This window comes from Sphaerodactylus townsendi, linkage group LG01 (genome assembly GCF_021028975.2).
Source record: "Sphaerodactylus townsendi isolate TG3544 linkage group LG01, MPM_Stown_v2.3, whole genome shotgun sequence".
Classification (NCBI taxonomy): domain Eukaryota; kingdom Metazoa; phylum Chordata; class Lepidosauria; order Squamata; family Sphaerodactylidae; genus Sphaerodactylus; species Sphaerodactylus townsendi.
In genome coordinates, this window is record NC_059425.1 from 71,827,665 (window position 1) to 71,852,664 (window position 25,000).

General features: G+C 48.1%; 1 protein-coding gene across 2 annotated transcripts in view; it reads right to left on the reverse strand.

Annotated features, from left to right (window-relative positions):
• The window catches only part of ZFAND3 (zinc finger AN1-type containing 3), a 202,011-nt gene that overhangs the window by 3,624 nt on the left and 173,387 nt on the right, over nucleotides 1-25,000 (reverse strand). The gene's annotated exons all lie outside the window — the stretch shown is intronic.

Consider the following 25,000-nt stretch of genomic DNA (forward strand, 5'->3'; position numbering starts at 1 on the left):
ATAGCTTCACTGAAATTAAGAATGTTTCAAGGTAAAAGAGCAAGAATAAATTACACTACTATGATAGATGAAAGAGGGGAGGATTAAGGGTCCCAGATATACAACTCTACTATGAAACGAATATTTTGGTTTGGGTAATAGAGTGGATTACTCCAAAAAATCGTAAGTTGCTTCAATTGGAAGGACATGACTTACCAAAAGGTTGGCACAACTATATATGGGCCAATGATGAGAGTAGAATAAAAGGAAAAATATTTCAGAATCATAAAATCAGATCCCCCATATTTAAAGTTTGGACAAAATATAGAAGATTAATATATAATCATATTCCTGGGTGGCTATTAAGAGCAGAAGCATTAAGAATACAAGAATTTAATGAAAATTGGAATTGGCCCATTTATACAGAAACTCTTAAAAAAAGGCAGTAGGATATAAGTTCAAATCAGCTGCAATCTGCAGCTCGTGTTATATCCCAAATTTAATTAATAAAACATTTGTTTCTTTATGGATACCTCATTTCAAAACCAACCTTAATAATGATACAGCTTTTCCTGTACTAAATTCTGTTCTAGCTGATGTCATCTTCACCTCTTACAGGAAATTTTACACATTCTTAGTGATTTGAAATTCTAATTGACAAAGGTGAATGCTTAGCCTAAAAATACCTAGAACTTAAAAAAAAACAAAGGCACTGCATTAGCACATACCGTCATGCTGTATTAACCATCGAAATGTGTTTCAGTGTGGATTATTTTTGGCACACAGAAATCAAGTACATCAGTCAGAGGCAAATACACAGACAATTAGCATAAACCTACTCAGCTACATGAATTGTAAGAATGTTTAAATACAGATTTGGAAAATATTTTAATGTCAAGTAGCAGCAATTGATTAATGACTATTCATACTTTAGCATAAATCAGTATTATCTACAACTTCTAATAGCCAAAGATTTTATTCTGATTTAAAACTGGAAGTACACATATCACTCTGCCTTCCCTATATTCAAAGTAAGAATCATATACCTTCCATGACAACCCCCCCCCCCCCAACCGTTAGTGGATGAGTTGTTAATCTCCTAACTGGAAAGGAAGCAGCCAAAAGCAGAAACTCTTGCAGCCATTGTTGGGGTCAAGTTATTCTGCTGAATCTGTGCATGAATCTGTGCATTTGGTAAGAGGGCTGAATCTGTGCTGAATCTGTGCATTTGGTAAGAGGGGAAGTCCTCCTATGGATTAAAAACTGGTTGAGAAACAGGAAACAAAGAGTGGGTGTAAATGGGAAGTTCTCACAATGGAGAGATGTCGGGAGTGGTGTCCCCCAAGGATCCGTTTTGGGACCAGTGCTCTTTAACCTATTCATAAATGACCTGGAAGTAGGGGTGGGTAGCGTGGTGGCCAAGTTTGCAGATGATACCAAATTATGTAGGGTGGTGAGAACCACAAAGGATTGCGAAGAGCTCCAAGCGGACCTTGATAAATTAGGTGAGTGGGCTCAGAAATGGCAAATGCAGTTCAATGTAGCAAAATGTAAAGTGATGCACATAGGGGCAAAAAATCCAAACTTCACATACACGCTACAGGGGTCTGTGCTATCAGTCACAGACCAGGAAAGGGATTTAGGCGTCTTAGTTGATAGTTCCATGGGAATAAGTCAACTCAATGCATGGCAGCTGTGAAAAAAAGGCAAACTCTATGCTGGGGATCATTAGAAAAGGAATTGACAATAAAACTGCAAAGATTTATTACAAGTGCCCTTATATAAAGCAGTGGTGCTAATTCCATACTTGGAGTACTGTGGGTCCAGTTCTGAGTAGCCACATCTCAAAAAAAAGGATATTGAGGAGATAGAAAAAAGTGCAGAGAAGGGCAACAAGGATGATTGAGGGACTGGAGCACCTTCCCTATGAGGGAGGAAGGCTGCAGCGTTTGGGACTCTTTAGTTTACTTGGAGGAGGCGGCTGAGGGGGGATACATGATTGAAGCTCCACAAAATTATGCATGGGGTAGAAAATGTTGACAGAGAGAAATTTTTCTCTCCCTTCCTCACAATACTTGTGAACCAGGGGGCATTCATTGAAAATGCTGGGGAAGAATTAGGACTAATAAAAGGAAACACTTCTTCACGCAACGTGTGATTGGTGTTTGGAATTATAAAGCTGCCACAGAAGGAGGTGGTGGGATTGGCCGCACTCCAGACCATGGAGGCTAGCTTTAAAAGGGGCTTGGACAGATTTATGTGAGGAGAAGCTCTGATTTATGGCTACTTCAATCTGTGGATCCCTCTTTGATCTGAGATTGCAAATGCTCTTTGCACAAAGGACCATGGTGCTCAAGGGAGCAACAGCAGCAGAAGGCCATTGCGTTCACATCCTACATGTGAGCTCCCAAAGGCACCTGGTGGGCCACTGTGAGTAGCAGAGAGCTGGACTAGATGGACTTTGGTCTGATCCAGCTGGCTTGTTCTTATGTTCTTATGTTCTTATGTTGGTATGACTGGCTCATTCAACCACCTCCAATGCAGAGATGAAACAGAGTATTCTTATTCCAACTGGCCGCCAACTGGAGTAGGGTGGAGGCCACAGCATAGCAGTAAATCATACAGATACAGACTCCTCTGTGGATATTTTTGGATTCACGGGAGTCCTCAATCACTTTATTCCTCGCAAAACATTAGTTATTCTCTCATGGCTCCTTGGTGTGCCTGAGCAATGAACTATTAATATAACTGTTCAACTGACACTCTGATCAGAGAATATAGTTCCTATTTTCAGTCAGAAAAACAGAATAATACATAGAATACTATTTCATAGAGCTAGTCCTGAAAATTTAGTTGTCTCAATCGCCATTTTCATACAGTAAACGTTTTTTCTGGCAGCCATGCGATAGATTATTCTTCCTCCTTTTTCCTTAATACAATAATTTAAGGTGGAGTTCTCACCCATATTAATAACTAAGAAGAAGTCAGAAGAAGAAAGAGAGGTTTGCGCCATTTCATATCCCCCATCCCTTTCTCTCCTGCATGGAGACTCTGTAAAGGGAGACTTTACAATCTCCTTGCCCTTCCCCCCTCACAACAAACACCCTGAGAGGTAGGTGGGGCTGAGAGAGCTCCGAGAAGCTGTGACTAGCCCAAGGTCACACAGCTGGCGTGTGTGGGAGTGCACAGGCTAATCTGAATTCCCCAGATAAGCCTCCACAGCTCAGGCGGCAGAGCTGGGAATCAAACCCAGTTCCTCCAGATTAGATACACGAGCTCTTAACCTCCTATGCCACTGCTGCTCCTAAGCACTAAAAATGATGGCTTGTTCTAGTATGATCATGTTGTTTACATATGCCTTACCTCTTGAGTGCTCTTATATGGTTGGATAGCAAGTAGCCACAAGTATTGCTGTTTACACACATGAAGCTTAAAAATACAAGAGTTCTTTCTTTAAGGCCAAAAAGAAACACATGTCTGTTATCTGGATGTAGTTATGGACAATGGTTTTCTAAAAAAACATTAGCTCTGTATATCTCACAAACAAAAATCCATGAGTGATATTGTGTCTGCTGACCCCAGTGCCTAAGGCAGAATTGTAACACAGAAATATATTAAGGGGTCTTAACATTTTATTTCAGCATGCCTGTGGCACAGCATATCAGCGACAGGTGGTGAATATATTCAGCTGTTAAGTCTCAGTGAAATAATTAAATCTAGCCTGGAAATGGCTTGCCTGGTGCCTGCCTTGACAAGACAGCAACTAAATAAAGGAAGAGAGAAGTTAACCAACACTCAATCTAACTAAATAGGGTTCTTTGGGAACCTTATACAGATCTCTCTCAGGATCAGACCAAATGAGCATTGACTCATGAAAACTTATACCCTGGAATGTTTTGTTGCTCTTTAAAGTACTGCTGGACTTAAATTCAGATTTCAATCAGGATCGGATTTTTGTTTTACTCTTCTAGTTCAAAATGGCTGCAGAAATGGTTTGAAATGTCTATTTTCAACAATATTGCTCTCTCTTGATTAACATGTCCTCATGGGTCACAGGAAGTTAGAAGGTTCAAGTCACCTTGCTTCCAGGTTCACCAGTATAACAATAAGCAAACAACAACAAGCTTTAGAGAGGCCAGAAATTTATTTCAGTGGGCCTATAAGGAAATTGGCATGTTGCAATGTGGTGGTCTCAGATGAATGAGCTTCAACAGCAAAAAATTGGCTGAGATCTGTTTTATCATCCAACTACTTGTAATTGTGTATCTGTAACTTCTGTAAATGGTACCAACAAAGGGATTCTTACAAGCCACTATAGAGAATAATATTTACAGACATCACTCTGATAAAAGGTTTATGGAGTAGCTTCAAAGATTAAACAATTGAAGGAAGCTTCATTTAATAGGGATGAAACTTTTCCAAAATTATTGGGTAATTCCAACGTTAAAACAGAGAAAAAGTCAACACACTTTCCATCAAATACAACTATGTTAAACTGCATTTGAACAGAGCTTCACATATTGGCCCCTTCCGCACACGCAAAATAATGCGTTTTCAAAGCACTTTCATAACTGTTTGCAAGTGGATTTTGCTAATCCGCACAGCTTCAAAGAGCACTGAAAGCAGTTTGAAAGTGCATTATTCTGCGTGTGTGGAATGAGCCATTGTTACGTAACTGTCTCTGGCTGGCTGCTTGTTTCCTTCGAGACTGATCTACTCTTGCACAAACCATGCACGTAGGTAAGGGGGGTTTGAAGGGGGGTTCTCGGGTTTGAACCCCCCCATTCATGTCCGAAGCTCCGCCCACCCGTTTGTGGGTTTTTAAAACATTTTAGTGCTTTTTCAGTTTTTGGCCTGCAGGGGGTGCATTGTTTGGACTAGCAGCACCAAACTGTCAGGGATTGTTTGGGGGGCTCTCCTGATGATACTACCCGGATTTGGGGAGGTTTGGTTCAGGGGGTCCAAAGTTATGGACTCCCAAAGGGGGTGCCCCATTCTCCATTGTTTCCAATGGGAGCTAATAGGAGATGGGGGCTACACCGTTGAGGGTCCATAACGTTGGACCCCCTGAACCAAACTTCATCAAACCTGGGTGGTATCATTAGGAGAGACTCCTAAAGATACCCTGAAAGTTTGCTGCTTCCAGCTTAACAGTTGCACCCCTGACAGCAGGCATCCCCCAAATTTCCCCAGATTCTCCTTTTAAATCCACCCCCTTCGGCATGGATTTAAAGGGAGAATCTGAGGCCCTCCGTTTAGAAGAAGAAGAAGAGTTTGGATTTATATCCTCCCTTTCTCTCCTGTAGGAGACTCAAAGGGTCTTACAATCTCCTTGCCCTTGCTCCCTCACAACAAACACCCTTGTGAGGTGGGTGGGGCTGAGAGAGCTCCGAAAAGCTGTGACTAGCCCAAGGTCACCCAGCTGGCATGTGTGGGAGTGCACAGGCTAATCTGAATTCCCCAGATAAGTCTTCACAGTTCAAATGGCAGAGCAGAGAAACCCGGTTCCTCCAGATTAGAATGCACCTGCTCTTAACCACTATGCCACATTGAAAGTGATGCTGTTTCAGGGTGGGGGATAATCCACCCCAAAACAGCATCACTTTTGTAGGGGTGAGCCCGCGAACCCAGCAGAACCGTAGATAGCGCGCCTGGAATGCCGGTGCCAGCTACGGCCTTCTGGGCGCACACGCTCCCCCATCCCCCGTGAGTCACAGGTCATGAACTACCTGACTCACGGTCACCAGGTGTCCCAGACAAAGGGACAAAGGGGCTCTTGCCCCCAGGTGCAGATTAGACCCAGACGCGGATGCTTCCTCCTGCACGTAGCAGCCTGATGAGATCATGCATCACATGACACTCTCCCGCTCTCCCTACCTGCCTGCCTCCTTTACACGCCCCCAGAGAAACCCTAATAAAAGGTGCCAGGGACTAGCGCACGGCAGAGTAGCCAGGTCCGTAGATCAGCCAGATCCACGGGTCCCGCTTCCTGCTGCTGGCTCTCTCCACCGGATGATATCTCCGCGTCTCGCCTCTTCCTTGCGACCCTGCGGGCACGACTTCATGCTGGTGCCGAAACCCGGGAATCTCCAACCTCCGCCCGCTTACCGTCGCCTGGAATAGGCCCCCTCGGTGCACCGATCGTCCGCTGGATCCTCGTCCTCGGACCCGCGTTCTAGGACCCTCTCTCGTCCGACGAACCACCGGTAAGTATGGGAGCTTGCCAAAGCACTGCTTATGACAAGCACGTCCGCGAGCTGAAAACGCTGACGAAAAGCGCCAGAGTCCCAGTAAAGAAAAGGGATCTGCGCAAATTGGTTGGGGAGATTGATAGGCAATGTCCATGGTACCCTGAGAGGGGGACATTGAATCTTAAGGACTGGGAAAGCATCGGGCGCACTCTGTTATGTCGCCATCAGTCTGCAGGTCTGTGGTCTCTCTGCCATAGATGTCCCTCCTTTCGATCCTTCACCTACAATTTCACCCCCGGAATATTCTCTATCTATCAAACCGGACGCTTGTCCTCCTCTTGTCTCACTTGCTTCCTTGCCTCATTCAAACTCTCCCGCTCGTACTCTTGCGGCCCGACCGCCTCCTCCTCTCGCTCCGCCTTCTGCTCCGCTCTCCCCCTCCATTTCCGAAGCCACTGCACCTCCATCAGCGCCACGTAATGGCGCGAGTTTCAAGACTCTAGCAGAGCGCATTAACCACGATCTGCTGAGGAAGGAAACCCTGACGGAAGACGATGCCGACCTCCTTGCTCTGTGCCCCGTCCACTTCACTGATCACGTTGGGGATGATGGCAACATTCAGCAAGTCGTCGAGTATTGCCCCACAGGCTATAACGTTCTCACCGAACTCCGCAAAGCAATACGGGATGTGGGGATTACAAGCCCCTATGTGAGAGGCATGCTGGAAGCGGTCATGCGGAATCACCTAATGGTTCCGGAAGACTGGAAAACACCCTTCCACATGCTCTTGAACCCTGCGCAGTATGTAGTCTGGGAAAGCGAATTCCGCCAGCAATGCATAAGCAGAGGAGCAGCCTCCGGTGGCGCCTATACCGGAGAACAGCTCTACGGCTGCGGAAACTTCACCGCTCCCAATGCGCAGATCGTCCTGCCGGAGGCCACCCTTGCGGTCGCCTCCGATTGCGCTTACAAAGCGTTTCTGAAGGTACCTAATACCGGACGACCATCCCAAAGCTTCTCCAATATCCGACAGAAGCCTCAGGAGCCTTATGCTGAATTCCTGAACAGGCTCCAGGAAGCCCTAAAGAGACAGGTCGACAACGAGGTAGCCCAGAACAAGCTCCTCATGCGCCTCGCTAAGGAGAATGCCTCCGCCGAGTGCCGCAGAGCGATCACGGGCTTAGGGAAGAACCCCGAACTGGCCAACATGCTTAAGGCTTGCCAGGACATCGGATCTTCCGCCCATCAGGCCAGTCTCTTAGCCGCAGCACTCTCCTCCACCAGGGGACAGCCCCAGGGCGGGTGCTTCAACTGTGGCAAGCCGGGACACTTCCGGAAGGATTGTAGGTCGCCCGGCGGGGGGGCCTACAACCCCGACGGAGGAGGGTCTGCCTCCAGGAGACGAGGACCCCCGGGAAGGCCCAAGACCAAATGCCCCGTGTGCCAGAAAGGCTTTCATTGGAGAAGCGAGTGCCAGTCGGGAAACTCGCGTCCGGGCCTCTCCCCAGCCCAAGACCAAAGGGGAGAGTACTGAAGCGGTCCCAAGAATCGAGACCCGCACCCAAGCCACCTCCTCCTAATGGCATCTCTCTCACCTGCACCCAACCTCTTTCCCTCAAGTTCCCTCATGAGATCCTCGTTACTCCGACTTAATACAGCGATCCCATTCCCTCAGAAGCCGTCGGATTGGTCTTGCCTAAGGCCTCCGCCGCTGAGCAGGGGTTGTTTGTTGTTCCAGGGGTCATTGACTCCACACACCAGGGAGCCATTCACATCCAGGTGTGGACAAACATCCCTCAGGAACTGCCCAGCGGAATCAGCTGCGCACAGCTGATCCTCTTGCCCCACGCCCTGCCTGCCACCGGTTCAATAAAGGCCGCGAGCCCAGGTAACCACCGAGGTGCAGCCGGCACCACCGTAGCGGCGGTGGAGACGCCCATCGGTAGCTCCCGTCCGTACCTGGAGCTCACCATAGAAGGGTGTCTGTTCAAAGGGCTTGTGGACACCGGCGCCGACGTAACCGTCATCAGAGCAGCCGAGTGACCTGATCAGTGGCCAACAGAGGCTTGCCCGCACATCTGGGGGGTGGGGGGAAAGCAGACCGCGAGACGAAGCATCCGCCCGCTCACGGTCTGCAGCCCGGGACTTGAGCGCCAGCTCACAGTCCGCCCCATCGTCTTGGACATCCACATTAACTTGTGGGGAAGGGATTTGATGAGCCAGGTCAAAACGACCTTAGTCTGGGATGGATAAGCCTACTCCCACCGCTCTCCCTCTCACATGGATCACCGAGACCCCAGTTTGGGTGGAACAGTGGCCGCTGCCCAGAGAGAACCTGGCTGCCATGCACCAGCTCGTAGGAGAACAGCTTGCGGCTGGCCACATTGAGATCTCCACCTCCCCATGGAACACGCCTGTATTTGTGATCAAGAAAAAGAGTGGCCGATGGCGACTACTCCAGGATTTGAGAGCAGTAAACGCATGCATCCAGCCCATGGGCCCTCTTCAGTGCGGTCTTCCCAACCCTAACCTTATTCCCTCAGAATATCAGGTTTTAGTTGTCGATCTTAAGGACTGTTTCTTCTGCATCCCTCTTTCCCCCGGAGACCGGACACGCTTCGCTTTCACCGTGCCGGTCCTCAATCATCATCAGCCCACGGCCAGGTACCAATGGAAGGTCCTGCCGCAGGGAATGCTCAATAGCCCCACCTTGTGTCAGTACTTTGTCCATCACGCCCTGGCCGCATTTCGTGCCAGGGCCCCAGAGGCGCTGATCATCCATTACATGGACGATATCCTGATCGCTGCGCCAGCCATCCCTCCGCAATGGGTGGCGCTACTAGCAGACATCTTGAAACTATAGGGCTTGCATATCGCCCCCGAGAAGGTGCAGAGAAAGGAGCTGTTCCTGTATCTAGGACATAAGCTCCTCCACTCCTACTCTGCCCCCACCTTGCCAGAACTAAAAAATCCCGGATGCCCCCACGCTCCTTCAGCTACAGCAGCTTCTTGGGACCCTCAACTGGGTTCGTCCCTTCTTCACCCTCACCACCCCTCTGCTCAGCCCTCTATTCTCGCTACTCTCGCTTGCTAAGGATCCTGGGGACAAGGTCCAGCTCACCCAGAGGCACAAGGATGCCTTTCAGGCAGTAAAAGAGGTCCTGGCTCGCCGATGGGTAGACCGGGTCCCCCTTAAGGACCAGCCTCTCTCCCTCTTTCTTCTAAGCACGCCTCCTCTTCCGACCGGAGTCTTGGGGTATACCAAGCCTCCCCAGACCTTCTTAGTAGAATGGCTCTACCTGCCTCATGTCCCTGCTAGGAACATTTCCACCCCGGGCCAGCTTTACGCTGACCTCATCAACCAGGGGCGCCAACGCACCATGGTGATGGTTGGGTGGGATCCGGAAAAGATCGTCATCCCTCTGAACGGGACGGAGTTCCAACATCTTTGGAACGCCTCCCCACCCTTGCAACTGGCCTTGGAAGGCTTCGTGGGAGAGATCCTCTTCCACCTCCCTCCAGATCTGCACTTTACCCTCCTTCACTCTAACCCCTGTCCCGTCCGACCCCTGGCGGCCTCTACGCAGCTCCAGGACGCTCCCACAGTCTTTGCCGACGGCAGTAAGCGCGTCGGCGCCATCGCCTTTCAGCAGGACGGGCAATGGCAAACAGCTTACACGCCGCCTCAAGCTTCGGCTCAACGGAGCGAGCTCGCCGCAGCCATCTTAGCCTTTCGAACCTTCCCTCAACCCTTCAACCTCCTAGTCGATTCACAATACGTAGCGCACGTAATCGCTCATCTACCAGGAGCTTACGTCGCCCCCCGGATCGACCCTAATCTTATGAGTCTCTTTTTGACGCTGCAGAATCTGTTAGAATCTAGGACTTCCCGGTACTTCGTGGGCCATATGCGCAGCCACACGCCGCTTCCGGGCCCCCTCAGTGAGGGGAACCAGCGCACGGACAGCGCTACCCACGTCTCTACTCTTTTTTCTGACCCCTTTCAGTCCCACGACTTCTTTCACCAAGGAGCAAAAGCTCTCGCTCGCTCTTGCCGCATTCCCCTCAATCAGGCGCAATCTATCGTAAAGTCTTGCGCTCAGTGTTCGCGCCTCGGCCCCTCCTTGGATCTTGGAGTCAATCCAAGGGGAGCCCTGGCGAACGAGCTATGGCAGATGGTCGTAACAATGGTCCCAGCCCTAGCTCCCTGGAAACATCTGCACGTAACTATAGACACGTACTCTGGATACGTTTGGGCCACACCACTTCGTGGAGAGACTACTAATCATGTCCTCCAACACCTCTTCGCGTGCATCACAGTCATGGGTCGCCCCCTCCGCCTAAAGACGGACAACGCGCCCGCATATTCCTCTGCCGCCATGCTTCAGTTTTGCACCAACTGGGGGATCGTGTTAACACACGGAATCCCCTACAATAGCACAGGCCAAGCAATCGTTGAGCGGGCCAACCGCACCTTCAAGGAAATTTTAGCCAAACAAACTAAAGAAAGGGGAGTAGGTGGCCCCCCAATTTAGGTTTCATCCAGCAAACCGTATCAAAAGTCTTATTCACCATCAATCATCTGAACTTGTTCGCCCTACCCTCCGGGCAACAGCTCACCCCCGTGGAGAGGCACTTCAGGCAGTCAGAGCCTCTCCCCCACGCCCAGGTCTACTACCGCCAGCTCCCAGACCGAGCTTGGCAGGGCCCGGCCCCTCTCATAACCGGGGGAAGGGGGTATGCTTCAGTCCTTCTCCCTACAGGTCCCCTGTGGATTCCAGCCCACCATGTTCGGCTGGCCCATGGAGTGGCACCAGAAGGAAACCAACCCCATCCCGGAAATGGAGCGGATCTCCCTGGAGGACCCTGCCCTGCTGCCTCGACGGAGCCGTCGCCAGCACCAGAATGATCCGACGACCCGGATAACCTGGGGGGACGTCAAGGCGACGACCAGCCAGGCTCGAGAGCTGCTGCGACAGCATGGCCGCCCCGAGACACCCGAGGATCTGTGCGCTGCCATCTTTGCGGTTATCACTGCAAATTCCGCAGTCACAATCATCTGCTTGCTCTGTTGCCTCCTGCCGGTGACAATCGGTCACCCCCTTTTGGATCTTAATCAAGCCAACATCTGGGAGCGGTTCGCTGCCGCTGCCAACGTCTCATCCTTCTGCTTGGGCCAGTATCTGGGGGTGGGAAGCCTGCTACGCTCCTGCCTGCTTCCCGTCTGCAAAGTCCCTGGAGACTTCCTAGAGGAGTCTGGCCTGAGCCCCTTCATGAATGCCTCATCTATCAGGTACTCTATGAGCGCCGACTGGGGACCCGTCGTCCAATCCCTCCCCGCTGGCGCTCTCTCCCTCATCACCAAAACTGTTGCCAACCACGAGTCCAATACTTGTGCCCGCATCATCCATGTGGCGGGAGCACAAGCCGGCCCGAGCCCCTTCACCGGCTCGGCCAGTTGGAACTGCACACATATGGAGGACATTCCCCCCGTGTATGGGAACATCCTGCTCCCTAAAGGTTGGTTCTGGACTTGCGGGGAAAGAACCTTCAACTACATCCCCTCTCGTCTCTCTCCCGAGACTCTTTGCTGTCTTAGCCGCCTCACCATTGTTCTGCCACAGGCTCCGCCCCGGGAGCCCCAGTGCCGCCGTCGCTCCACCCTCCCTCTCGACCCGGGCTGCCGGAGCGACGCGGTTGCCCTCTCCGAGGCAGAATACGTCTCCCTCGCGACCTCCCTTGTGGGAGTCCCCGGACTTGCTTCCTACAATGCTAAGACTATTGGCCGTTTGGCCTGCGCCCTTGCGAAGTCCATTAACTCCACCTCAGTTGCTCTGGATGCTCTGGCCTCCGAGCAGCAGGAACTTCGTCAAGCGACTTTAGATAATCGTGCCGCTATAGATTACTTGTTGTTATTGCATCACCAAGGTTGTGAGAATGTAAATAATATGTGCTGTTTTAATCTCTCTGATAACTCCCATTTGATTCATATGAAAGTGCGTGAATTGCAAGATATTGTGTCTAATCTGAAATATGATGTGTTGCCTCACTGGTGGTCTGCCCTTTGGAGCTGGCTGCCAGGAGGATGGTTAAGTGCTATTGTACAATTCTTCATTGATTTGATCGTATCCCTTGTTGTTGGATCCTGTCTTGTTCAATGTACATCTGCCTTTGCCTGTAACGTTTGTAAGAAACCCTTTGACTTTCCCCTACATCGAAACCAGGTTCTTGTAAGGGTTTCAATGGTGTTGATGATAAAGTAACCTTGAGTGCATTCCCACGTCTGGTAATGGGGCTGCTTTCATCGGGCGGAGAGACCTTATCTCTGCGCTGGGAGATGAGGTCTCCGGGCTCCATGGGAAGCAGGAAGGGGATGGGATGAATATGAGTTATAACCTGTGCCTGGCGGAAGTGTCATTCTGCTACTCGCATGGTACTTGAGCTTTCTAAGATGTCTGAATAAACGGTCTTTTTCACCAAAGAGCCTTTTATTTCTGCTTCTAAAGAATTCCTGACATAGTGGCAGGAATCTTAAGCCATCTATCTTAATAGTGCAGTGTACCTCTAGTGTCTCGACATGTAGAGGTTGAATGTTACTGCGAAGCCAAAAAAGCGGTAGCTCTCAAAGAGGGTTCACCTTTCCCTTCTGGATCTGGAGGAACCAAGGAGAACGGGCCTCGCTAGACTCTTCCTCGCCCCTCGACAGCACTAGTCTTCCTTACTCCTGGAACGAGGGACGGATGGCTCCACCATGGGGACTTACATGAGTTGTTTGGGGCGCTTGTCTATGGATCGAAGCGCCTGTGGATCGGATTCTACCCGCTGTGGATTACAAACCTCAGATGCAACCTTGCATGCAGGAGCCGGGCCTGACCACCTTTCATGCCGCAACCCAGGAATCCATTCAACGATTCCTGGACTCAGATTTTGGTGTGATGCTCCCAAGAACCACCGCGGCACAGCACTGGGGCCCGCCCAGCGACACTGGGACTAAACTTGGGATTGGGAGGGGTATCCGCATTGTTTTCCTTAATCGGACACCCCTGACCCCGGTCGCAGCCGCATTCGAGGTGCCTTCGGGAGCCACCGGTGGCTACGCCAGCGTTCCGGCGTTCCCTTCCAGACGCATTTTAAGAGTCCGAAGAGTTTCCGCACTCCCAGCCGGATCCGCTCCTCTCCCATCGTAAGGAGACTCTGGGATGAGGAAGTGCTTTACCCGCGATGCCCAAGAAGCATGGACCCGCGGAACGCCAGTTATGGGAGGAGGAACGGGCACAGCTGCGGCAAGAGCGCCAAAACTTCTGCAGAGGGACCGGAACGGCAACGCAAAGAAGTTCAGCTCAGTTGGACTGCCAAAGATGCGCTCCAAACTTAATAACATTATGCCTGTAATCTGTCAGTCCATGATAAAGTCCTTGGAACACCTTGTGACTGGATTTACAACCGCAAAGCGCTTCAGGCCTCAAGCGCGACGCAGTGAGCTCACCGCAGCTTTTAAACGGACCTAACTGGCTAAATTGAACGGTGAAAGTTGCTCTGCATGCCATTCAGGATGCATTGACCCGCTAAGGAGAGGGAGCTGGCTGGCGCTTTGGAGAGGGAGCTAAGGAGGCAGCAGACCAGGAAGCCCCGTTGGAGTCTATGCTGTTACTTCGATAATGCCGTGCCAGGGGCCACGCATCTGGTCCTGCCACCCAAACGCCAGCTGCACAGCCAGCGCTCGGATTCGCCCTCCCGCAACAGTTGCCTGCCCAATCCTGCCCAACCTGGGCGAATCACCACTCTGCAGGCTTTAAGAGCCGCGGAACGGGTTACTATAGGCCCCTCGATACCGCCCGCTTTTGATGGGACCGCTCTAAACTTCCTACTTTTATTTTGCAACTCAATGCCCACTTGGAAGACTATGATGATTTATACCGGGTTCGAGCGCCAAAAGATACGGACATCGGCTCAGTCCTGGATGCAAAGCAGCAGCCGACCGGTTCGCGACTCTTTTGGATTCGCAAGATGAAGACTTCTCGACGGTGCCTTCAAGATTCCTCCAAGCCTTAAGAGCGCCGCCTTCCAAGATCCAGGTGGCCGGAATGAAGCTTATCCGGCATCTATCAAAACTATCCAGCAAGGCAACCGGCCAAGCTTGCGCACCTGCCTGCGGAATTTTCGCGGCGGCGGCTGCTCGACTCTCCTGAGTGGCCTGAACGCGATGAAATGCTAATACTTCTCGGATGCTGTGGACGGCAAGCTGCGGAAACGGTGTTTTTAATTCGGTTCCGTGACTATTATGATTGGATCCAGTTGGGATCCCCAGGTGGCGCCTTCGCTTTGAATACGCCAAGTGCCGGAGGCCTTCTACTAAACCTGCCATCACTGGGCGCTTCACCAAGCTGCTTTCCAGTCAGCCTTACCTAAAACCACCTCTGAACCGCCGCTTCGACTGGGATTGTGCCTTTTACCGCGAGGACCAGGTCATCTAGCCGCTTAACTGTCCTAAGAAACAAAACTAACCGCTTCCATACGCCAAGACTCCATCTGCCAAGCCACCACGCAGATCGGGCCACCTCCGACGTGGCTCTGCCTAAAGCGTCATCGGTTGGGCTACTCCAGAGGAGGGGTAGCAGCTGTTTGCCTTTCTTCTTCGTAGCCCCCCATGGACATGGGTCCGACTCCTGACGCTGTGAGTGAAGGCAGCGCCCCATTACTGTCCAAGCCGCTTACTAACTCCCTTAAACACACTCTCGCATTATAAAGGCCTCGCTCCTTGTGGATCTCTTACGTTCATTGCTTAATGCGCCCCAGGCGGTGAGGAGCTAGGTCTGGATCACCAAATTCCCGCTAAGCTCCATACCATTCACCCAAATGGACGGGCAGCCCCTCAGGAACGTAAGGACCGCCCAGTTCAAACAACACAAACCGTTCCTCTCTCCTCATGTCGAATTCATTGGGAGAAAATTGTTTTATTTTACCAGTGGCCAAACACTCCATAGTTTTGGGCATGCCATGGTTATTGTTGCATGAACCAAAGTTCATTTGGAAGAACGATCCTCCTAGAATTCACTGACCCTCCCTGCGTGAACACATGAATTGGGGAAACCCAACTTCTTCTGACACCCTCCCTGGCTTTCATCAGCCATTGCTCCCATTCTGTTGGCATCCCACCGTTAATTACATGATCTTAGAAGCCAGAGTTTTTTCAGGAGCAAGAATGCGATCAGTTGCCACCCCCATAGACACTGACTGCAAAATCGCTATACAGCCAGGGCTTAACTGCCCAAAGGTAGAATTCCACCGATGAGTCCTTAATGAGGAGAAGGAACTTCGTGTTTCTTGGACAAGAACTCCGGCCAAGGGTTCATAATGACGCATACCAAACACACACACGCTGCCCCTGCTTTTGCTTTGTGAAAAGAAAGATGGGTCTTCTACGGCTTTGGGTACTGGTGATTATCGAGGTCTCAATGCAGTCTCCCCTGTCCAATAAATACCCTTTGCCTTGATCAAGGACCTTTAGATGCACTGCAGCGATTTTTTACTAAATTGGACTTGAGAGAAGCTTACCACAGGGTCAGAATTGCTGAAGGCTATGAACACTTGATCGTTTTACACAAAGTTTGGACAGTTTGAATACTTGATAATGCCATTCGTTGTTATGGCCCCGGGCTTTATGGTCCTTATCAACGGTTCTCCATGATTTATTGTACAAGGAGTTGTGGTATACTTAGATGACGCTTAATTTATTCACAAACCATAGAAGAGCATGAAACATTGGTTCGAGGTATTGAACTGTTCTAATAACTCTCTTTGCCAAACTATCCAAATGCTGTTTTCACCAGACCCATTGACTATTTGTCGGATCTCGCCTGAGGCTTGAAAATGGATCCTGCTAAAATTGACGCTGTCCTCCAATGGCCTGCCCCCCACCCAAACCGCAGAAGAACTCCAATCTTTTCTTGGTTTTGCTAATTTCTATCGTGGACTTTATACCCCAATTCGCTGAACTGACTCTCCTCTCACAGACCTCTTACGCACTAAGGGTAAAGATCCACTGTCCGCCAAGCCCTGGCCCCTTTCTCAGTCTGAAGAGTGTCAAACAGCCTTTCAACTCTTAAAAGTCTGCTTTTACCAACGTAACCTATCTAAAGCACCCTGACCCAGATCTCCCGCTTGTGGTTCACGTGATGCGCGGACAAAGCACTTGGGGCAGCCCCAGAGTTGCAGAAAAATAAAGATGGTAGGCTGGTTCCAGGCGCTTATTTATCTAAGAAATTCTCGGTGCTGAACTCAACTGGACTGTAGGGATAAAGAGACTGCAGCCATCAAAGTAGCACTTCTCCACTTACGCCACTGGCTGGAGGGGCTAAACACCCTTTCAGGTTTGGTCGGATCACAAGAACCTGGCCGCTCTTTCCACCCTCAAGATGTCCGTAAAAACAACTCCGTTGGGCCGATTTCTTTTCTCGTTTCTCTTTTACAGTCCATTTTTTCCCCGGAAAACCAATAAACTGGCTGACGCGGCTCACTTACCCGGGGAGGAGGGTGGAGCTGCCTTCCGAGACATTCCACGCACTGTTCACTCCTCCTCCCATTTGGTGCTCGCTTTCACCCGATCTCAAACGCCCACTCCTCCTCCACCGCCCATTCCTAGTCTCGTCTCCCCTTTCCCGCGGGAACTCGAGGAGGCGGGGCTGCCACGGCAGCCTCCAGCGGAGAAAGAAGTGACTCCCAATTGCGGTTGGATAATGGAGGTTGGCGGAGGGGGGAATGTTGGTACGTGCCTCCCTCCCTCCGCAAGCAGGTTCTGGAAGCCTGCCACGATGCCCGCTCGGCTGGACATTTTGGCTTTCTGAAAACTCTGCATTTAGCCCGCCGTCAGTTCTGGTGGCGCTGCAATGCGCTAGGACATTGAGGCGTATATTAAAGGTTGCTCGGTTTGTGCAGAAGCCAAAACCATTCGGGAAAGCCCCATGGGCTGTTGAAACCTCTCCCGGTGGCCTCCCACCCTTGGGAAGTCATCTCCATGGATTTTATTACAGATTTGCCGACAGTCATGGCAACACGGTTTTGTGGGTGGTGGTGGACTTATTTTCTAAACAAGCCCATTTTATTCCGTGTGCTTCCATCCCCTCCGCTTCCTAAGTTGGCACGTGGCTGTTCATTCAACATGTTTATCGCCTACACTCCGCCCCCGTTAAGGTGGTCTCCGACCGCGGCCCCCAATTCATTTCAAAGTTCTGGAAGGCGTTTTTGGGGTTGTTGGGGGCCGCCCCGGCGGTCGCTGCCCCCTACCACGTTCAAAGTGACGGTGAGACGGAGAGAACGAACAGAACCCTCGAGCAGTATTTACGTTGTTACACCAACTACCACCACGACAATAGTGGCGGTCTCATTCGGTCTGCGGAGAACGCCTATAACAATGCGGTTCATAGCAGTACAAAAAAACCCCTTTGAAATTGTGTCTGGTCGCTCTTTCCCGCCGTTGCCACAACTACCCGCGACAGCTTTTGGATCCTCCAGAGTTTCAACAATGGATTTCATCCCTAGTCGAGGGTGGAAATCGGTCCAGACCGGGCCTTACAACAGGCTAAGGACTCCCAAAAGCTGCAAGCGGATAAACACCGCTCGTAGATTTCTATGCTGGGCTTGGGTGTATTTCTGTTCACTAAAAAATCTCTCATGGAGATGTGCAAGGAAATTCTTTCCACAAACCCTAAGTAAAAGATTCGTGGGACCTTTTCAGATTACTAGAAGTGATTAATGCGATGTCACTGCCCGATTGGATTCTAGGTGGCTCTTAACTCTCTTAGTAAACATTCATCCTGTCTTTCCCATTCCTGAAGCTTTGCCTCCAAGGAGGCTCCCTGCCTTCCTGGTTTTTGCCTTTTGGCACGCACCTCACCTGAGAGAGGAGGCTCCCACCGACTATTATTGATGGCCACAAGCAGCTGCCACTAAATTAGGACTTTTCCATCCTGGACTCTCGCTTTAATTGCAAACGCTTGCACATTTGAAGGTCTCTCTTGGGTGGGATATTCCTCTTGGGTATAATCTAATGGGTTTTCGACTTCCGAAAATATTGACTCTCCCACCCTTATTTCTGCCTTTCCCAACCGCTCCGCTCAGATAAACTCTGGGGAGGGGTCTTCTTTAAGGGAGGCAGAGGTAAGGGCGGGTTTTCAATGGTGGTTGATGATAGGTTAACCTTTGAGAGTGCATTCCACGGGCCCTGGCAATGGCCCACTGTTTGTCAATCGGCGGAGACCTTATCTCTGCGCTGGAGATGAGGTCTTCCGCTCCCCATGTGGGGAAGCATGGAAGGGGATGGGATGAATAGGAGTTTCATAACCTGTGCTTCTGGCTAAGGGAAGTGTCATTCCTGCCACTGGGCGCAGTACTTGATGCTTAAGATTGTCTGAATAAACGGCTCCTTTTCACCAATTGGGCAAGAGCTCTTTTATTTCTTTGCTTCTATGGAATTTTTACAGGTTTCTCTCATGTTATGCATCAAGTTACAGGCTCTTAACCACAGCTTGAACGTAATTCCCCTTTGTAAGAGGCAAGCATCCCCTAAATTCGTCCCAAGCTAGAATTCGGGTTCCCCTTCTAAAGACGTTAGAAGTTCCTTGTGGGAGATGTAGAGGGTGAGCTTCGCGAACCTGTGCAGCAGAACAGTAGATAGCTGCCAGCCTGGAATGCCGGGTGCCAGCTATGTGGCCTTCTTGGGCGCTGACTATGTTCTCCCCACCTCGTTCCCACACGTGAGTCACAGGCCTACATGAACTACCTGACCTCCACGTGTCACCAGGGTGATCCCAGACAAAGGGACAAAGGGGCCTCTTGCCCCCCAGGGTGCGAGATTTTCAGACCCAGACCTGTGGGATGCTTCCTCCTGCATGTAGCAGCCTGATTTTGAGATCATGCATCACATGACACTTCTCCCGCCCTTCCGCTTTCCCTACCTGCCTGCCTCCTCTACACTTCCCAGAGAAAGTCCCTCAATAAAAGGATTGCCAGAGGGACTAACGCGAACAGACAGTAGTAGGCTAGGGTCCTGTGGAGTCAGCTCAGGATCCCCGCCTTCCTGCTGCTGGCTCTCTCCACCGGATGATATATCTCCCAAGCTGTTTCTGGGTCTTGTTCCCTTTATTGGCGACTCCCGCGTGGCATCGCGACTTCTAACTTTTCAATGTTGTTTAACTAGGGACCCCAGATTCTCCCTTTAAGGTGGATTTAAAAGGAGAATTTGGGCTCTCTAGTTTAAACACCATTGAAAGTGCATGCTGAACTTGGGGTGGATCTCCCAGCATCACAGCAGCTGCCCGGGGGGGCCCCCGCAAAACTCAGATTTTGCACCAGGCTCCATTTTCCCTCTATGCCTCTGCCCAGAGGGGAGGGGCAGGGCAGAGCAGGGCAGAAGAGTCTGCCATCCCTGACCTCGGAGAGTTGCTTTTATAAGCACTAGGCCAGGGGCGGGGCTTGGGGAGGCGTGGCCATGCCCTAGGGGCAGGTGGGGGTGTGGCCCCACCCCCGAACCCCCCATAAAAATCTATACCTACGTCCCTGGCACAAACTGTAATTACTGTTTTCTCCCATTTATGAATAACACCACACGCATGTTCCATTGTAAGGACCCCTTATCCTGCCCAATTCTACTTTCTATGCAAGGCCAACACTTCAAATCAAAACTGTCAGCCCATGACTAGAAATAAAGCAGACAAATCAATGTTTTCCTTCCTAGGCAAAGCAGAGGACCTGGAAGACAGTATTATTTTAAATGTTATCAATGAAAAGCTTGGGCTGGTTTCAGGATGAAGCTTTCCAGGAAGAATATTTTGGAATGCTTCCTGTGGAAAAATCCCTTGCGGAAAATGTTTCAAGAAAAATCTGAGAATGACAGTAAAAATTTAACATAGATCTTGCACAAAATATTCATTATGGACTTTAGGTTCAGAGGCAACATTTACCCACACATCATTGTTCATGAGAATACTTACAAATGCATTTTCTATTTAAAATGAACCTTAAGGCAAATGAGCCAGTATAAAACTTAGCCAGACACCCTCCTGCATTCCAAGAGGAGAAGTGTTAACTTGTTTGAGCTAGCTTCACATATTAAAAACCAAAGTGCCTGAGATCAAATCAGCAGGTTCCAAAGCAATTCAGTTCTTCTTTGTGATATTCATATAGCTCAGCTTCATAGGTCGCACAACAGGTATTCAAGTATGTCTGTGACTAGGTTTATCCAAACGTCTTACTTAAACAGTACAGAAGCATTTTTAAATACTCACACAAAAAGAATGATCCCCAACAGCACACCTACTAGCAGCTACCAGAAAGAACACAAATGAACAGAAATCACAGCAGGAGGATAAAGTGAATGATATGTTGTAGTATTTCCCTCAGACTTCTTGCTCATTCTTGAGGTCTTGAGTGCCTCTGGGCTGCAAGCAAATAGGACTCATAATGGATTTGCATGGCAAGCACATTGCTCTATGATTCCTACAAATACAAAATTTATGCCTCAGGAAATGACTCTGGAAAGTTTAGGCAGTGCTTGAAATGCTTTCATAGAGAAAAAGATACCTCAGACGTTTGTGTGGAAGGGCATAAGAATTGCTGAAAGAAGCGATGGATACACTGGAAAAATTATCTTCTTTCACTGCCATTTTTTAGGGCATCATGCTAAAAGAATAATGCTGCATAGACACAGTGGGGAAATGGGAGGCGCTTTCCTCTAGCTTCCTTCTGTTGGAGGAAGAGCCATTAAAGTTGGAGGCAGTTTTCTTAGGCTGGAGAAAGGTTTATTGGAGGATGGTTGGAGTCACTTTGAAGTTTTCAAGGGAAAGCAAATGAAAAAGCCTTCACCTACTGGTGGAAGATGATAATGGGGGTGCAAAAAAATCTCCACGGAGAGGGAATTACAGGCCTTTCTTGGATTGTCTTTTGTTTAGCCTCAGATGATGGGGCACCCAAACATGATCTTAATGGCTAAGTAGATTCATAAGGTAGTAGGCAGTCCTGGGTTGTCCCAAGCTATACATGGCTTCAAAATTCACTACCAGCACTCTGAACTGGAAGTTCAGTATACTTGAAAAAAATCTGCAGTTACATGGTTCCTACCACCTGCTCCAGTCAACATTCTTGCTGCCTCATTCTATGCTATTAAAAAAAAAAGAGGTACTACCTTGATGGATCAGGGCAATAAACTGAACATAGTATATTTTGATTTCCATAAGGCTTTTGATAAGGATCCACATGATACTTCTGTTGAAAATTGGTAAAAAGTGGTTTGGATCCTAATGTTGTTAAGTGGATTAGTAACTATTTGACAGACAGCATCTTAACAGTGCTTGTTAATGGTTCCTCACTCTCTTGGGGAGGAGTGACAAATGGAGTACCTCAGGGATCTGTCCTAGGTCCTGTGGTGTTCAATATCTTTATCAATGACTTGGATGAAGGAATAGAGGGGTGCAAGCACCGGGTCATTACTGATCCATGGGGTGATGTCACATCCCAATGTTTACTAGGCAGACTATGTTAATTGAATGGTTTGCCACCCATTCATCTCCACTTTACTCCAAGCAAGCTGGACACTCATTTTACCAACCTTGGAAGGATGGAATGCTGAGTCAACGTTGAGCTGGCTACCTGAAACTGACTTCTGTCAGGTTCGAACTTCGGTTGTGAGCAGAGCATTGACTGCAGTACTTCAGTTTATCATTCTGTGCCATGGGACTCCTATATTTGCAGATGATACTAAATTGGAAAGTGTAGCAAATACAGCAGAAGACAGAGACAAGATGATCTTGACAACCTGGAAAACTGGGTAAAACTAAATTCAATAGAGATAAATGTAAAGTTCTTTAGGTAGGGAAAACCAGTTGCATAATAGGGTGTGGGATGTCTTGACAGTAGTATGTGCAAAAAGGATCTAGGAGTCTCAGTGAAACATACGCTGAACATGAGTCAGCAGTGTGATGAGGTAGATAAAAAGATTTGGGTTGCATCAACAGAGGTATAATGTCCAGATCACAAGCAGTGATGGTATCACTTTACTCTGCTACAGTTAGACCTCACATGTCCTAAAGTTTGGTCATTGCCCAACTCCGCTGTTACTATATGAAGATGACATCGTAATTTTTTCATATACTAGAGTCAGTCTGCAAAGATACCTAAAATCCTTTAATCAATATTGTGAAGACAATATTGTTGTTAGTAAAAGTAAAAGTAAAAGGCTTCCAGACTGAAGCACCATATATTACAGAAAAAATAATATTCATTTTGTATTGATTGTTAGGTTTTCCAAAACAAGGCCTGTAAATAGTTATTGAAAAGGCTTAAGGCCACCCTTATATTACATTTATAGTAATTATATATTTATTTTCATGTACTTTTATGAACCAATATCATTTTCTAGAGACTGCTGAAGTTGAAACACATGTAGTTTGTATGGCTTTTATTTGAATACTTTCTTACTTTGGTTGGTAATGCATATTTTATGCATTGCAGTGGGCTATGTATATGCATATGCTGGTCTATGACTGTAAGTTGAAATATTAACTAATTGGCATATTTGATCAAGAGGACCAGGGTGGGGCAGGGATGTAGTGTACGCATTTTAATGTTTTGTAGAGGTGTTTTAATATTTTGTAGAGGTGTTTTATATACTGTGCTACAGCATAATTATCTATTGTATTTGTTCTGGTCAATTACTGCAATTAATAATAAATCATTCCAACTTATTTATCTCTTGCATTTCAGGTTTGGCACTGCCACTTCTAAGACCACCCTGAAGCAGGCAGCCAATTTTTAGACTTATAGCTTCATTTTCTGAGGAGTTACAAATGCTACAAATAGATGAGTCCTTTTATTATTACAAATACTTGGGGTGTGAGAACGTACAGAGAACTTTTCCTTTCTGTCCCAAAGCACCATACTTCAGGGACATCCAATAAGGTTGATTAAAATGTGAAATTTGTCGCCAGAGGGTGTAGTGATTGCAACAGGCACAAATGACTTTAAAAAGTAGTTAGACAGATTCATGGAGAATAGGTCTATCAATGGGTACTTGCCATAGTGACATTCAAAGGCAGTAATGATCAAAATACAGGTGCCAGGTGGCAACGTCAAAGGAAAGACTCTGCCTCTGTGCCCTATTGGTTCTTCAGAGTTTCTGGCTAGCCACTGTGTGAGACAGGAGGGACTAGATGGACCACTCATCTGATTCAGCAGGCCTTTCATGATGTTCTTAACTGCACTCTGTTACAAAACTGATTGCCAGAGGTAGCTCTGATGTACTGCTCACTATCCTAAGTCTAGACTCATCTGTTATTCAACTGAATATGGAATATTTGCCTAGGTTAATATTCATACCTTTAGAACTCTCTACATGGAACATTTATCTACACTGACACACCACTCCCAAAAGTTGAGGATTTAATTAAAATCTAAAGTGTATCCAAAATTTTAATTAAAACAAGTAAACAGTATGAGGCAGCCTGATAATATATGCGTACTGTCTGTTTTTTGCTTCAGTTCAATGAAAATTCAAGGCAGACATTAATAAGGAACAAGAATAAATAATAGTAAGTTTCCAAACTGAAGCACCGTCTGTTACAGAAAGTCCAGAGGCATTTACAAAGGTCTACATTCTTTAACCTCAAAGGTTTTACCCACTATTACTTTAAAAATGTCAAAGCACTTGCCATTAAGGTTGTTAAAAATAGCTGTCAACATTTGTTGCAATGGTAACTAGGGGAGCCAACAGGAAAGCCTTGACTGATACATTAGAAACTGCATACCCAGATTTGGACTTCTCTAGCTTCAGCTTAATCTATTTTTCTCTGCTTCAAGTAAATTATTAAATGAACTGTAAACTAAATGTCTTTGCTGGCTCTTCTTGTATGACTCCTGAAGTATAAAACCATCAGTATTTGCTAGAAAATGCCTATTTACAACAGGTGGAAAATGTGGGCATGCATGTGGACAATGGTGAGGCCCCACTGAGAGATGCATGGCACATAACCCATGGTACCTTCCAAGCCAAGCAATCTGATGTCAGGAGACGAGGAACTGTATTGTTGACGGCTTTCATAGCCCATTGTGTGGTTTCCGGGCTGTATGGCCGTGTTCTAGTAGCATTTTCTTCTGAAGTTTCGCCTGTGGATGGCATCTTCAGAGGATATGATGGTTGTAAAGCAAGTGGAGTATATATATCTGTGGCATGTCCAGGTTGGGAGAAAGAACAATTTGCCTGTTTTAACAAGTGTAAAGGGTGCAATTAGCAAGCTTGATCCACCCATTTTAGCATGTGAGTAACCATGAAGATAGCATAATCAATTAGTGAGATCATTTGCAAAGTAGTAACCTGGTCTTTTGATCCCTTTGATTGCTTACTGCCTGGAGACATCCTTTGTCTGGCTCAGGCTTTGTCTGGCCTCAGGCTTTGCTAGAGGTCCAGAGATTTTATAAAGTATGAGGATGCCTTTCAATATTAAGCTGTTATTAGGAACATCTAAGGGTTTAGGAAAAGCTGCAGATTATCGGGAAAAAAACTCTCACAATTCACAGAACCTTTTACTCAGCTTTGTATTAAAACGTTAAAAAAAACTGCAGGTAGCAGGTACTTTCATTAGTCACTATCTTGATTCATTAGTCACTATCTTGATTCTAGTGTTTTTCAGTACTGGTAGCCAAATTTTGCTCATTTTCATGGTTTCTTCCTTTCTGTTGAAATTGCCCATGTACTTGTGGATTTCAATGGTTTCTCTGTGTAGTCTGATGTAGTGAATGTCAGAGTGGTCCAGTATTTTTGTGTTTTCAAATAATATTCTGTG